The following is a 16,566-nucleotide window of genomic DNA, read 5'->3' on the forward strand; positions in this document are numbered from 1 at the left end:
CGTCATTTGAAGGATCAAGCTCGACGAAAATGGTTCACATTAGTGAATACTAATGCCATCTCTTAGAATTTTCAGGTACTTATCAGACTGCCTAGTATATGCTCGCCAGACGGGCACATTTTTTTGAATACAGAAAGTAGCTCAAGGCGTTAAATTCAAATTTTGCATAAAACTAGTAACCTTTTCAATAGAATAAGATCAAGTTATTCTCGTAGAGAATAGTCATTTTTAAATGCAGTTAATTCTAAAATGATGATTAAATTTCCCTACATTGAAATTACAGAACTTTTTAGTAGTTTGTGACCCTTAGAATTTGTGCATCATCGGAAGTGTACCTAATTTCTCAACAGAAAAAACACTGGCGGGACCGGCGAAACGTTTCGCTGGCTCCGACGTGATCCAAAATTAACTTTATATGGACGCTTTATTTTATTATTAATTTGTTCAAATTGGTGTAATCAAACCCTAAAAAACTCCCTGTGCGAAGAACATCATGACGGGGCCAGCGAAACGTTTCGCTGGGCCCAAAATTATCCAAAATCTACCTTATATGGGCCCACTATTTTCATGTTAATTTGTTTAAATTTATTCAACCAACTTCAACCCCTAAACTCTACCATTTGTGTGATAGATACCATTGCGGGGCAGGCAAAACAATTCGCTGGCGCTGACATTATCCAAAAAGAACTTTATATGGGCCTATTATTTTTGTCTTAATTTGTTCAAATTTCTACAATCAACCTCAACCCCTAAAAACTGCCCCCTGTGCGGCAAACACAACGGTGGGGCAAGTAAAATGATTCTACATGTATAGTTAAAATAAAGTGTGCGAATTTAGTGATAATATGGGTACTGCTATAAAGATTCCTACCATAAGAAGAGATGATGTTATTTCTTTATATATTATTATAAACTTGAGCCAGCAAAAATTAGTATTCACGTTTAGAAAATGTCTTATTTACTGTTTGAAAATGTTCAGTGTGAAAAAGTGATAATGGTCAATAACAAGTTTTGTAAAAAATATCGTCAAAAGTAAGAATTTTAAGTAACATAACTTGTAAGAAATGTACGAAATTTTAGTATTCTTAAATAAGAATGTTTATTGAAATGAGTGCCGCTAGTGATATCTGCAAACGGAATTTGCGAGAATTCTAAAAAACTATACAAAAAACGCCCGAAGGTTTCCGAGGTATTCCGTCTATAGCAGAGATCTTCTATCATGCTTAGGTTTGTAGTACAAAAATGTTCGTAACTAGTGAAATTTAAATTAAAGCTTAAACAAATTTTAATTTGGAAAGTTATTACTTAAACTCTCAATAATTGACACATATAAAATAGAAACTTTTAAAACTTTTCGATCGAAAATTTTTAATTAAGTGCAATTAAACTGCAAAACTTAAATATTCACACTTTGATAACTTGAATTTTTCAAAGATCTCTGGTTAAAAAATATGAATCCGCGCTATCGTTTTAAATTCTCTAAATCAAAATTAATACTCAATTTCAACTCGCATTAATAAAAATGTGAATAAATGAAACATGTCCCTCTTATAACTCAATAAAAACGTAATAAAAAAAAGTTTATTTGGAAAATATAGATTGCAATGAAATTAGATCAATTAAAATGTATAAGTTAAGACTGATTCGCATAGCCCTACAGATAAATCCAGTGAGTCAGTCCGGTATAAAAGATAAAAAATCTAATTTGTATTTTCAATCAAAAATAAATTAATATATTTTAAATTAATTGCAGAACACAAAACAAATTAATACGATCGACCCTAATGTGAAGTTTACGTTGCCATATTTATTATTTTATTTTAATTACTTTGAATAATGAATAATTAATACATATTTTTTCATTTTAATTTTGAAGGAAAATGTTCAAAATTTTTGTCTGATATAATTGCACATTTTTCAGGCGGTTCGAAAAAAAATTGCTTCCTGAATATATTTTACTGAAAATATGAATATTAAATATGCTTCGAATTTTAAGCAACTATTAAAATAGTAAAAAAAAATACAACAAAAATGAGGAAGCTCATTTTTCTCGCAGGCTCAAGTAGGTTAGAGTATAATATATTAAAGGCATTTTTCGTTAAGAGTTGGATTTTTCTTGTGTTCATTGTAACTTTCCTAAAAGCTTGTACGATTAGTACTGTTATATAATTATAAGGAAAAAGAAAAAGATTATGCAAAATTAACTCGCGTAATTGTTCTATACTTATTATAGTAGTCTAGAAAATATCCTTATTTTTTTCTTCTAAAGTGGCTCGATGCCTAAAAATTGTTCCTTTTTGTGTAAAATGTCCACTGCATATTGGCAGAATTAAAAAAATTAGGTTTCTCTTAAGCTCATGATATGAAAAAAATTGATTATGTTGTTTTAATTTCCGCTGTTAATGTTTTTTTTTTACTATAGAATATACTTATTGTAAATCGATGTTGTTGATATGCTGTTGATGTTCTTTCGTCGGAGCTGTTTTTATATTGTATAGTGGTTATTTCCTAGTGGAGATGACTTACTTCAGACAAAAAAATTAAAGAAATAGATGTTAGATCCTTTTTTGAAGATAAAACTTTCAATGTTTCGAGAGTATAACATTCTCCTCATCGGGAATAAAACTTCATTAAGGTCGACTTAAGTTATAAAATTAAAAGAACTATCCTCTCAGGTTCTAATTCTCAATTAATTAGCCTGTGAAAATTTAAATAACTAAATTAAAAAATTTTATTATAATAAAAATATTGTGAAATGTAATGAGATTGTTATTAAAATTAAACGACATGATCACAAAAAAAGAAAATTTGACATTTTGTTACAAAAAAGATTAGAAAACATAATTCAATTGTTATGTTACCTGGATGTCATTTTTGATGTTTGTTCAAACATTTTGTTATAAAATTTTCGGTTAGGATTAATGTAACTATAATTTCGAAGTATAAGGTTCAATAGGGAAAAATATGGAAGTTGAATATAATTGATAATTTCACCTAATTGATTATTTAACTAGTTAGAATAGGACTATGAAAAAATTGGAAATCAAATTAAAGAATCTAAGATTATTTTATATAAAGAATTATAATGTTTATGATCAGTTACTACACTCAGGAATTTATTACCTCCAGTCTTAATAAAGAATATTTCAGCTACAAATCTTTTAAATTTATTAGGCTCATGGTGTAGACTTGAACATTTATCTAGTCTATTTCATGACCAGCCTGAATCTGGGTTTTTGCTATCACTTTATGGTTTTTTGGACTCTGTCTAAAATTGTCATGGTGTTCTTCAATCCAAGTGTACAGTAATCTTTCAGTTTGACCTATATAACACTTTTCACATTCTAAACATTCAATTTTATAAACTACGTTTGTCAAATTAAAATTGCCCAAAACATCTTTACCTAATTTTATAAAACTGTTAAATTTGGAATCAACTCTAAAAACTGTTTTAATATCAAAATCTTTTAGAATTATTTTTATTTCAAACGATAAACTACCATGGAAAGAAATAGACACGAAAAATTTTGACTCAAAATAATTTACTGTTCCTAAATTTAAGTGTGATGTATCGTGTTCTTGAAATGTTTTTAATTTGTCTTTAATATGTACTTGAACAAATTCCTTAGGACAATTATTTAAAAACAAACTATTTTAAATGAAATCAATATTAGTTTTGTGAAAAGACTTATGTGATAATTTATACATAGTGTCAACTAAATTTTTATTAGTAGCTATTTTATGTTGAATTGGATGGTTAGAAAGAAAATTTATGTATCTACCTGAATAAGTGCCCTTCCTATACCAATTAATAATGATAGTTTCATCATTAGTTTTTATGACTTTAACATTTAAAAAAGGTAAAGAATTATCAGTTTCCATTTTATAAGTAAATTTTAGTCTTGAATAATAGAAGTTAAACTTTGATAACACGTATTTTAATTTGTTTTTGGTAAAATCATGAAAATGTCATCGACATATATAAAAATGTGTGTAGATTGGAATCTAAATTATTAATAACAGTATTTTCTAAGTCTTGCATGACTAAATCTGCCAAAGTAGGTGAAATTGGAGAGCTCATGGGAGTACCATGAACCTGTCTATAATAATCATTGTTAAATTGGAAAACTGTTTTCGACATTAAGAATTCTATTCCTTTTTCAAGTTCATTTAATGGTAAGTCAGTATAATTTTTTATATTTATTTATCTACTGAGAACACTTTTATTAACTAATTCTATTGGAACATTGGTAAATAAAGATGAAACATCTAGTGAAACCATAATGTGATCTAGAGGAACAGTTCGTTCAGTAATTATGTTTTTGAATTCAAAAGAATTTTTTACTTGTGTTTTTGGAGTTATTAAGGATTCTTTAAATATGTTATTAAAAAGTTTTGCCATTTTAAAATTTGGAGAATTAATTAGAGAAACAACAGGACGCATAGGACAATTCGGATTATGTATTTTGGGTAAACCATATATTCTCGGGATGTTTGTATTGTGAACCAAAATATCCTTTCGTTCTATTTTTGCCCCAAATAACCCCTAGTTCTCCAAAAGTCTAATAATTTAAAAGTTTCTCTTTTCAGTTCAATTTCTGGATTAATATTTAACTTTTCATATACTGTGATATCATTTAATAATTCATTCATTTTGTTAATCTAAGAATCCTTATTAAGAATAAATGTTACATTGCCTTTATCTGCATGTGTTATAAGTAATTGTTTGTTCGATTTAATGAAAAATGTGGTTTTTTCAATATTCATTGCAAATATTCTATCAACAGATGCAATTTCTCTTCTTTTCATAAAATGTTGTGATGAATTTATAATTCTATGCCTGAGCATGTCTCTGTCCTCAGAGTTTTCGATTAATCCAATATTAGATTCTACTTCTTTAACAATATTAAAAAACAACGTTTGGTTTACTTGTGACAAACGATGAAATAAATTTTTCACCCAACCTTAGAACGTCGCTTATTTCGTCCGGAATTGTAACATTGCTATAGTTAATTATCCAAGGGTCCTTAAAATCTTCATTAATTGTGTCTTTATGTTTATTAATGTTAATCTGCTCAGTTTTACTATTGTGAACTAAATTTTCAAAATTTTTATTAAGACGTTTTTTTGGATTGCACAGCATTTGAAACATTATATTGATTTTGTAAAATATTGGTATAAATATTAGATGGTAAGACATTTCTTAACTTGATCTTCATATAGTTAATATTCTTTTTAAGAAATTCTAAGTGACAGTTTAAATCTTTAATCTCGTCATTCAATAAACGACGTTCCAAAGAATCTACCATGAAATTGACATGATTCTTAGCAGAAAAACTAAAAAAATGTAGATTCTTAACATTGTTCGTAGCATTTGAGATATTTTTTGGCATTAATCCATGACCTTGACAACTAACTAAGAATTCTTTTCTAGCTTATCATTTGTAAATATTTTAATCTAAAATAATAAGATTTTTAACGTCCCTAAACGATTAAGATTTAAACTATCACTTAAAATTTCTCAAAAAGACTCTCAACAATACTAAGATCAAGTTAAGAAATGGTTTACCTTCTAATATTTATACCAATATTTTACAAAATCAATATAATGTTTCAAATGCTGTACAATAAAAAAACGTCGTAATAACAAATTTGAAAATTTAGATCGCAATAGTAAAATTGAGCAGATTAATATTAATAAACATAAAGAGAAAATTAGTGAAGATTTTAAGGACCCTTGTATAATGAACTATAGCAATGTTACAATTCCGGACGAAATAAACGACGTTCTAATGTATATATGGTTTACCCAAAATACATAAACCGAATTGTCCTATGCGTCCTGTTGTTTCTTTAATTAATTCTCCAAATTTTAAAATGGCAAAACTTTATACTGACTTACCATGAAATGAATTTGGAAAAGAAATAGAATTCCTAAAGACGAAAACTGTTTTCCAATTTAACAATGATTATTATAGATAGGTTCATGGTACTCCCATTAGCTCTCCAGTTTCACCTATTTTGACAGATCTATTGATGCAAGACTTAGAAAATACTGTTATTAATAATTTAGATTTCAATCTACACACATTTTTTAGATATGTCGATAACATTTTCATGATTTTACCAAAAACCAAATTAAAGTACGTTTTATCAACCATCCAATTCAACATAAAATAGCTACTGTTAATAATTTAGTTGACACTATGTATAAATTATCACATGAGTCTTTTCACAAAACTAATATTGATTTAATTGAAAATATTTTGCTTCTAAATGATTCTTCTAAGGAATTTGTTTAAGTACATATTGAAGACAAATTAAAGACATTTCAAGAACACGATACATCACACTTCAATTTAGGAACAGTAAATTATTTTGAGTCAAAATTTTTCGTGTCTATTTCTTTCCATGGTAGTTTGTCGTTTGAAATAAAAAGAATTCTAAAAGATTTTGATATTAAAACAGTTTTTAGAGTTGATTCCAAATTTAACAGTTTTATAAAATTAGGTAAAGATGTTTTGGACAATTTTAATTTGACAAACGTAGTTTATAAAATTGAATGTTTAGAATGTGAAAAGTGTTATATAGGTCAAACTGAAAGATTACTGTACACTAGAATTAAAGAACACCATGACAATTTTAGACAGAGTCCAAAAAACCATAAAGTTATGGGAAAACACCAGGTTCAGACTGGTTATGAAATAGCCCATGCGGTGAACACTAGCCTAGCAAGGGAGTTGTTCATCTACGGATAGTGGTGGGAGCGATACCTCTAGAGAAAAAGGTTTTCTGTAAGTACTTAAAGCTGTTGTTTGTGGTGGTTCGGAACCCACCTTAAACTGTAGGTCCCCCTTCCACCACCAAGTAAGTGTGTGGGGGTGCGTAAAGGAATAGAGAAGAAGGTGAAGTAAGTTGGGAAAGAAATATTGAGGATCAGGGTTGTTCTCACATAGCCTTAATGAAGTTTCATTCTTGATGAGGAGAGTGTTATACTCTCGAAACGTTAAAAGTTTTATCTTCAATCAAGGATCTAACATCTATTCCTTTAATTTTTTGTCTGAAGTAAATCATCTCCACTAGGAAATAACTACATTAGAATAGAAAAAGTATAAAATGCATATGTACTGAAGTACAATTATAAATTAATAGCGGAAATTTAAAACAGCAATTTTGTGCAGAAATGGAGTTGAGAGATCCCTAAATATTTTTTTTATAAATAATGACAATATTCAGGAGTCATTTTGACACTAAAAAGAACAGTTTTTTGGGCAGACATTTAAAAAAAACCTTTTTTGGACCACTTTTAATTTATTCTAAGGCGGAAATACTATATATAGTGTATGCATAATGTATAATGTGTAGGCTCTATATAGAAAATTCTATATTTTCTATACATAATCGGGTATTTACAATTTATATAATAGGAACATAATTTTTCTTTATAAAATCACCTTCTTGGACAGAATTTAAGTATTCAATCAAGAATATAAATTCTTGGTATTAATTGTCATTCACCAGGTTGCTAAAAGCACCATTTACAGGAATTCTCACAAAAAATTTAAACTCGAGGATACAAAAATCAACTTCAAATGTAGTTGCGATGACGCTGGTGTATCTGTTCATGCACCAGGTTGCTAAAAGCATCCTCTACAGGAATTCTCATAAAATTCAAAGATCGATGATAAAAATATCAACTTCAAATGTAGTTGCGATAACGCTGGTGTATCTGGTCATGCACCAGGTTGCTAAAAGCATCATCTACAGGAATTCTCACAACATTTTAATTTCGATGATACAAATATCAACTCCAAATGTAGTTTCGATGACGCCAGTGTACCTGTTCGTACACCAGGTTGCTAAAAGCATCTTCTACAGAAATTCTCACAAAATTTAAAGATGGATGATAAAAAATCAACTTCAAATATAGTTGCGATGACGCTGGTGTGCCTGCTCTTACAACAGGGTGCTAAAAGCATCATCTACAGGAATTCTCATAAAATTCAAAGATCGATGATAAAAATATCAACTTCAAATGTAGTTGCGATGATGCTGTTGTGTCTGGTCAGGCACCAGGTTGATAAAAGTATCTTCACCACAACTACATTTGAAGTTGATATTTGTATCGTCGAACTTTAAATGTCGTGAGAATTCCTGTAGAAGATGCTCTTAGCAACCTGGTGCATGAACAGGTACACCAGCGTCATCCCAACTACATTTGAAGTTGATATTTTTATCATCGAAATAAAAATTTTTGAGAATTCTTGTAAAGGATCCTTTTAGCAACCTGGTGCATGACCAGGTACACCAGCGTCATCGCAACTATATTTGAAGTTGATATTTTTATCATCCATCTTTAAATTTTGTGAGAATTGCTGTAGAAGATGCTTTTAGAAACCTGGTGTACGAACAGGTACACTGGCGTCATCGCAACTACATTTGAAGTTGATATTTGTGTCATCGAGAATAAAATGTTGTGAGAATTCTTATAGAGGATGCTTTTAACAACCTGGTTTCCAAGATGGTGATTATACAAAGAAACATTATGTTTCTATTATATAAATTGTAAATTCTCGATTATGTATACAAAATATATAATTTTTTATATAGTGCCTATACATAATATATTATACATAAACTATATACTATATACTTAGTTAACTACCATTTAAGCATTCACAAAGCGATACCGGAAGTTTTTTCTTAAGTATTATGTAATAATTTTTAAGGTATGTAGGGTCAGATTTTCTTTTAAAAATGTGATATTTAATACTCAAGTGGCTCATTATTCAGGAAAGTTATACACTGGGAAAATCTATAGATACCTGGCAACAACCTAGAATTGCCAGGGAATTTTTTTTACAGAATTTGTGTAGTGTGTGTTTAATATTTGTATTGATATCTTTCAATATATAAAATATCTACAGAATATACTGATTATTAGTACAAATTTCTGCGATTCTTTCTCAAATGAGCTAATAAATACTTTTACATTTTATAAAATAAAAAAAAAACTAAAACTCCAGAGCTGTCGCTTAATACGGAAAAATATATTTTTTTAATTATTCTGTCTGTCTGTTATACTGCAGATTTTTAGTTTGTTAGCACGATAACTTTTGAAAGAGTTTACAGCTTGGCTTAGCCTTCGGTATATTTTTGAATGTTCTAAACTAAAGGTCAAGTTCTTTAGCTAGCCATTTTGGATAAAAACTCGAAAAGTGAGCGCATTTTAAACATTTTTGAGACAACTTTTTTTCAAGATTCAAACATTCTCTGTACAGATATTTATAGTATACAAAAAGACGAACAATTTATCCTAATGATCATTCAGAACTTCAAGCATATGCGAAATACGGAAAAAGATGAAAAGACAGAAATTGTGCATTTGAAAGTTGTACAAATTTGTTATGAATCGCTTTTTAATAGGGTTCGTAGTTTTTATTCTAATCGTGAAAAACATAATGAGGAGTTAAAAAGTAAATAAAATCTGCTTGCTGCGTGTGCACATTCTCATCACAACTTTCGTCTTTTAATTTCTTGTTTCTCTCGTGTGTGGGTTTTCAAAAGAATTAATTTTTTTATGCATAAAAAAATGGCATATCAGAAATCACACCTCTTCATTGGACAATTTTGGACTCAGCACTATAAGTTTCTCACAAGTAATGATACGTTTCTCTCGTTTAGTATATTAGCACCGAAAGAATCATGATTGTCAGCGTAATGCGTGCGATATTTAGATATAAGCAGATAGGTTTATATGTGCGTATAGGTTTTAGTTTAACCTTCGTAAATAAATCCGCTGTAGCCAGCGAGCGACTATCCGAGCGTATATACACATATATATTAAGAAGCCTATGAAGTCTATGTAATAGTGTGTGTTCATACACTTCTCTCCGTCTTTCTTTTTGCCATGCGCCAGCATAAAACACAACATCACGTGACCCCCATTTTTCGTATAGTGATTTAGAAAGATTGTAAGGCGTTCGTAACGAAATATACAACATTCTGTTTCACTTCTTTCAAAGCACTATACTATTTTTCGATACTCGAATCCATTACAAAGGTTAATACAGCGATTTAGAAATACTGTAATTTTTTTATGTAAAAGTAAAAAATTCGTACGATTTATTCCAATCAAAGATATTAGTCTGCATTTTCATTGACACTATTCGACCTTTTCTAACCAAATCTCGGTGATCCCTAAATTCGTACGTTTTATTTGAATTATGGATATGCGATAAAAGAAATATTAATATCTAAAGTCTCTCCGTGTTAATTTGATGAAATTTGTGCAACCAAATTTAGCACCTAAAAAATACCCCTTATCCGGTAAACACCATGGCGCACAGCGAGACTAAATGAGGTGTCCGTGGACAAAATAACTTTTACCCCAAACTATTCGACCGATTTTGATTATTTTTTAAATGTATAGCTTATGAAATTTTGAACAAAGCTATTGAGGCATATTTTCAAAAAAGTTGTTTAATTTTACAATAAACATCTTGTTTATAACTTTCTTGTGCGATTCTTCGATTTCAGACAATTGATGTTATTTGTGTAAACAAAATTATTTAACAAATGCATAATATTGTCATTTTTCAGTAAAGGGGATTTGTTATTCTTTAAATCAACTTCAGATGTGTTAAAAATGCCTCTTGATATGATACTTTTTTCTCAAACAAATTATTTCTATTTTTTTAAACAAATTAAATAAACAAATTCATCGTTTTGTTATTTTTGAACATATAGACTTCGTTTTTTTTATATAAATAAATTTCTAATGCTTTGTTAGTGGCTCTCTATAATTATTTGTTATAAACACTAAACAATTAGTAATTTTTGTTAGAAATTCTAATTAAAAAATGAAAAATTATGGCACAAATTCTAATTTTGGTTGAACAAATTTCAACTAACTCTGCACTAAATATTTGGCTTAAAAAAGTTAAATTTGTGTGGTTGGTGGGGCCAGCGAAATATTCCTCTGAAAGAAGGCCTTACAGATCGAAGAATTTCGGTTTTCTTTGTGCAGCATATTGTAACACTTACTCTAGAAGGCTGGATTTTTAAAAATGTTTTAGCTAATCTGAAGTGAAGACATACAACTTCATGCAAAAAACTCTTTTCTGGATTGATTTACGATACTGGTGGGCAGCGGGCTTTGTTTTGTACTACTTTTCTGTTTGTTCGCTGACCTCAGTTAGGGTGTGATTTGAAAGTAGAGTAACCAGCATTTACGAGTTTTTCCGATTCCAATGATATATTACTTGCTCAGGAAAGCTCAAATTTGGAGAAGTTTGATTGCAGAGACATTAGCTCAATATAACATTAAAATTTGATTAGTTCTTCAATTTTCAACCTTTATGCACAAATTACATATCGTTGGAATCGGAATATTTCGAACATTCTGAATATACAGTAAAACTTGCACAATTCGAACTGGCACGGGGAGTAGAAAAAATTCGAATTAGGGAAAATCGAATGATCAAAAAATTCAGTTTTCAGGCGATAACGTAATAAGAAACAATTATCAATAATATTATCTTTAAATATACAATAGTAATATATAATATATTGATAGAATTAAGTAATAGTAAAAATAAATAATAATAATAGGTTGCAGACGGAAAATGTAGATTGAGCCGGTTTCAACATTAGCTCTTACTTCCTACTATTTTTGAAAACTTGCTAGATTAAACAGCCAACGTCGATTGGATTTACCCATTTAAGAGACAGGGTATTTTTATATATATATAATATATATATTTTTTTTGATTTTCTAAAATAAAAGTTCTCGTGCTTCGAATTATGGAAACTGTAAACTCTCTCAGAATGTACAGTTTTATTCGAAATAGTAAAAGCTTGGAATTACAGAAATGATCGAAATATACAAAATTCGAATTATTGAATCTTTTTAACATTGAAAGAAGAAGAGTTTCAGCAGGGACCAAAATAAAACTTTGAATTATCGTAAATTCGAATAAGCGGCGTTTCGAATTATAAAAGTTTCACTGTATTACTTTAAAGTCCTTGATTGCAGAATTATTAGTTTTTAACTTTTTAATTTAAAAAAGAGCGAGTCAGTGAAAAACTCAAGTAGCTATCGTTGCCCCCTGAAACTCTAGAGCTACGCGCGATGAGACCATTTTCCTTTATTGCTAACATCTGGTAAAAATTCTTTAAGCAATTTGAGAAAGGAACCCAAGGAAATTAATAAATAATAGACTGGGACCAAGAGACCAATGAGAAGAGAAATGAAGAAATTACGTGTAAAAAAGTGTAAGGACAATCCTCCACAAAGAAACGACGACACCCATGCCCGTCTGTAGGGCCTTCTCTCGGGGAACAGAGTATAGAAATATAATAGTCATGAGTGTTCCTTTTCCTTTTGATGAAGACGTAACGATTAGTTTAACATAGAATGTTACGAATCTACTATGCAATATACTTGGTTTGCACCGCAGAGGACTGAGTATGTTCGTGAAAGAGGGAGTACTTCCCGAGTGACTTTCCCTCCTACGCTCTCAACGCGAGTCGGAATATTGTGTCGAACCTTTCTAATCTTCAAGTTGCACTCGAATGTTTTTATAGTTGTTAGTAGCTTAGGTTGAGAACGGTGCAAGGACGGTCGAGGCCGCATGCAATGCAGCTAAATGGCAGCAGGGGCACATTGCACTGTACCAGGCCACAGTAGTGGGGTAGAACCGTATAATGGTAGATGCCAACGCAACGATGTAAAAGCCTATTGAACACAGGCATTTATTTTAGGGCTCGCTATTATGCAAGGTCAGCATTCTCCGCTAATGGAAAGAGACTCAAGGGGAGGCTTTATGCATAATTTCCAATGTTCTAATTTTGGTTAGGGGTTGTTAAAGAAAACGGTATACTGCTAGAAGAGTGGAAGGAATGATGGCAATAAAAGACTTCAACAACGTTTTGATTTCAGATTCAAAATAATTTGTACGACTTTTTACATTAATAAATTGTAAGTATAGTACAATTTGAATATATTTAAAAACATTTAAAGCTTCTTGTATAATTTTCTAGAATTTGCAATAGCTTAATCTGAAAAAATGATTTAAATAACGTTTTAATTTGAAGAACTATTCAGTTTTAAAGTACGCATAGTTTAAGAATTGTCACATTTCACAGCTTCAAAATCACCATTTTTAAGCTTTCAACATTTTCAAATTAAAATAAATGTGCCAGTTTAAAAGACAGCTTTTTAAATATTTTAATGTTCTACTCTCATTTATTTTTAAAGACTTCTAGTATGTCATTCTTCAATTTTCAACATTGTCATTCAAGTTCAATTCTTTATGTATTAATTTGTAATTATCCCAGTTTGACAGGAACATATCAATAAAATTGTGATATTAACAATTCATAAAGTGTTGAGAATTTTTTCTTTTAAATTAAGCCTTTTTACTTTTTGTGAATGAAAGTGGCAGTGGTAAATAATAATCAACAGTTCTTTAATAAATTTAAATGCACCCGAGTCGAAATATATGCCCTACTTCGACGCTCCAAGTGGAAGTATTGTCCCTACTTTGCGGCTGTTTATTCTACTACCTCCTACGTAGTCACTCCTAAAGATATTTTCATTCTATTTTGCTTCTGTATAAGCTTCAGCCAATACATTGAAGGTCTTCCTGAGTCGAAATATAGGCCCTACTTTAACGCTTCAAGTGGAATTATTGTCCCTACTTTACGGCTGTTTATTCTACTAGCTCCCACGTAGCCACTCCTAAGGATATTTTCATTATATTTTGCTTCGGTATAAACTTCAGCCCCTACATGGAAGGTCTTGCCTCTATATTCTTGAGTTTTACTTATGTCTCATTTAAAGCTCCATATACTCCGTAGAATTTTTAAATTTTCTTTTAAAGCTCTTAAATTTTAATACACAAAATATATGGCGTCGTTGTCAAAACCTTAGAAATTGAATCTTTTGAGACCAAGATTTGACAATTTAGAATTGAAAACTAAATTGTATCTTTCAAAGTCGAAGCTTCTAAAATTCTAGAATTTAACATTATTATTACAGAACATAATTATAATTTGAACCTCAAGATAATTAGGTGAATTTTTATAAAATCAATTAATGAATTGAATGATACTAAACAAACTTTCAAACCAAATAATAATTTTAAATGGGAAACATTAAAAATGAAAAAAGGTTCTACCTGAGAACCTTGAAACTTAAAGAATTAGAACTTCAATTTAAACTAACAAAATTTATATTCACCAAAAATTGTGATATTAAAACTTTCTTGTGATCAAAGCCTTTAAAATTTCAATTATTTGTGTAAAATTCAAAGCATATACAAACTAATAATTTTTAAATTACTAATTAAACTTTCCCAAATTTCTTTCCAAATTTCAAAAACCAATTTTCTTCAAATTTTAAAAACATGAAAAAAAGTATCATTTCTTTAAAAAACAACATATTTCGCTCTCGAGAAATTTTCCGATTTCAAGTGTAATTCCCTGCTAATTTCAAATGAATTCGGTCAGCGATGATTGTTATTCGTACCTTATTCTCCAAAAAACTTAAAAAATTGTTTCTTCAAAATGTCATATTTTTTAACCAAATTATTTCTATATGTCGAGGGGTCGATCACTTCAAACTTCCTGATGCATTCACTAAATATTGCCATACACGTATTCTTTCAATATTCTTGGTATCCTTGATATTCTCTATTTTTTTATTATTATTATTACACCATTAAGACATTTCCCTTTCGGGGTAGGCGCGACTCACTCGGTAGGGGAAAGGAGTAGTGTGTGGAAGGGATAGAGATTTTTCAGATTGATCCAGAATTCTCGTGCTATCTAAGTAAATAACACGTTCGTTCCGCAACACTGCTCCGACCCAGGCTGCTGATCAATCTCTCTAGCAATCACCCCAAGCGAAGAACTTCACGAAGTCGTTATGTAAGGTTCCCCACTTGGGTCCATTAGTGGCCAAGGTCTTTTGTTTCAGGCATCATTCACTCAACTGACACTCTTTTTATTAACTACTTGCCGCCATACTTTCCTGTCCTGGCATACTTCTCTAGCTTCTTTTATGTTCATGCATTTTTTCATGCAGGCTCTCGTGTTTCTGTGACTTCTTATGTCTCTTCTAACTAGGGTCTCATTCACACATTCTAACCATTCTTTCCGCGGTCTACCTCTGGGCACGCTGCCATTTACTTTACCTTGATACACTTGTTTCGTTAGTCGTTCATTTGGCATTCTGTCAACATGTCCGAACCATCTTAACCGATTTCTTGCTCATGTGTCTACTAGCGTCTCTTCTGTACCACATTCTTTTATAATTATCTTGTTACTTACTTTGTCCATCAGGGTTTTCCCGCATATTATGCGCATGAATATCATGTCAATTGCATTAATTTTACTCTTATTTTTTTCTTGATAAGTCCATGTCTCGCTACCGTATAATACAGTCGATACAAATATAGAATTATGTATTGCCACTCTTTCCTTCAAACACCATAGTTTTTGTTTCATTTGCGTTAATTTTTAGGCCCATGCTCTTCATGCTTGCATCTAGTTTATTCAACATTCTTTGTAAGTCTTCGATAGACTCTGCCATGACAACCTTATCATCCTTGTCTAACTCCTTGAATAATATCAAAACAGTCACTCAGTTTCCCATTCACTCTTACACTCGCTTTGCTACCTGTATATATTGTTTTTATAGCTTGTAGGATCCATCCATTGACTCCATACTCCAGGACTCACCAAAAGGCAGCCATTGGCTGCAGTGGCTGCCAGAGGCAGTCAAAAGACTAGGTCAAACTGGCCCTAATAAATCTTGTCGTTCGACTGGTTTCTAGCTCTTCACGGTCATTATACCTCCCGCCGCGCCGGGCTTCGAAGACATTATCCTTTCCAAAAATGAAATACAATTTAAAAAAATATATCAGCGTTTGATTTCATAATATAAAAATAAATATAAACTTTTATCGAACAATATTCATATATTTCACAGAATTGATACAATGTATAATGATAAAATGTTTAGATGATATTGTTCAAATTTCTTTAATAAATATTTATTGAAATAAGCTATAGCTATAATATGACTATGTTATCTATTAATAGTTCGTGATTAATAGGTAGTTACAAAATTTATAAGAAAAATTAATATCATGCTTGAAAGGTGGAAGAATTAAGCAATTATTATATTTTATTGCAAGTTTTATAATAATTACCGAAAATAAAAATATTTTTATATAAAAATGTGGCATATTTCATTATTTCTCAAATGAAAAAATAAGAAAAATTTAAGTGGACAATTGTCAAATTCTACAACTCAAATTCTAGTTTACTTGAACTATAAAAACTCAATTTAAATAGAAGGTGAACGTATTAAGATTAAAATAAATGTTTCTAATTAAAATATGAAGTATAAATTTCAGTCCCAAGTATTTTTTATTCTAAAGCAGATTTCTTTCTCTATATATACAGTCTGTCAAGTTAAAGCGTGGGTGGCTTTACTCGCAGTCGGTAAGGTGTATCGACATGATTTTGGTGTCAAAATATTAAGAAGAGCTCCCT

The sequence above is a fragment of the Belonocnema kinseyi genome, chromosome 6 (assembly GCF_010883055.1).
Source record: "Belonocnema kinseyi isolate 2016_QV_RU_SX_M_011 chromosome 6, B_treatae_v1, whole genome shotgun sequence".
Classification (NCBI taxonomy): domain Eukaryota; kingdom Metazoa; phylum Arthropoda; class Insecta; order Hymenoptera; family Cynipidae; genus Belonocnema; species Belonocnema kinseyi.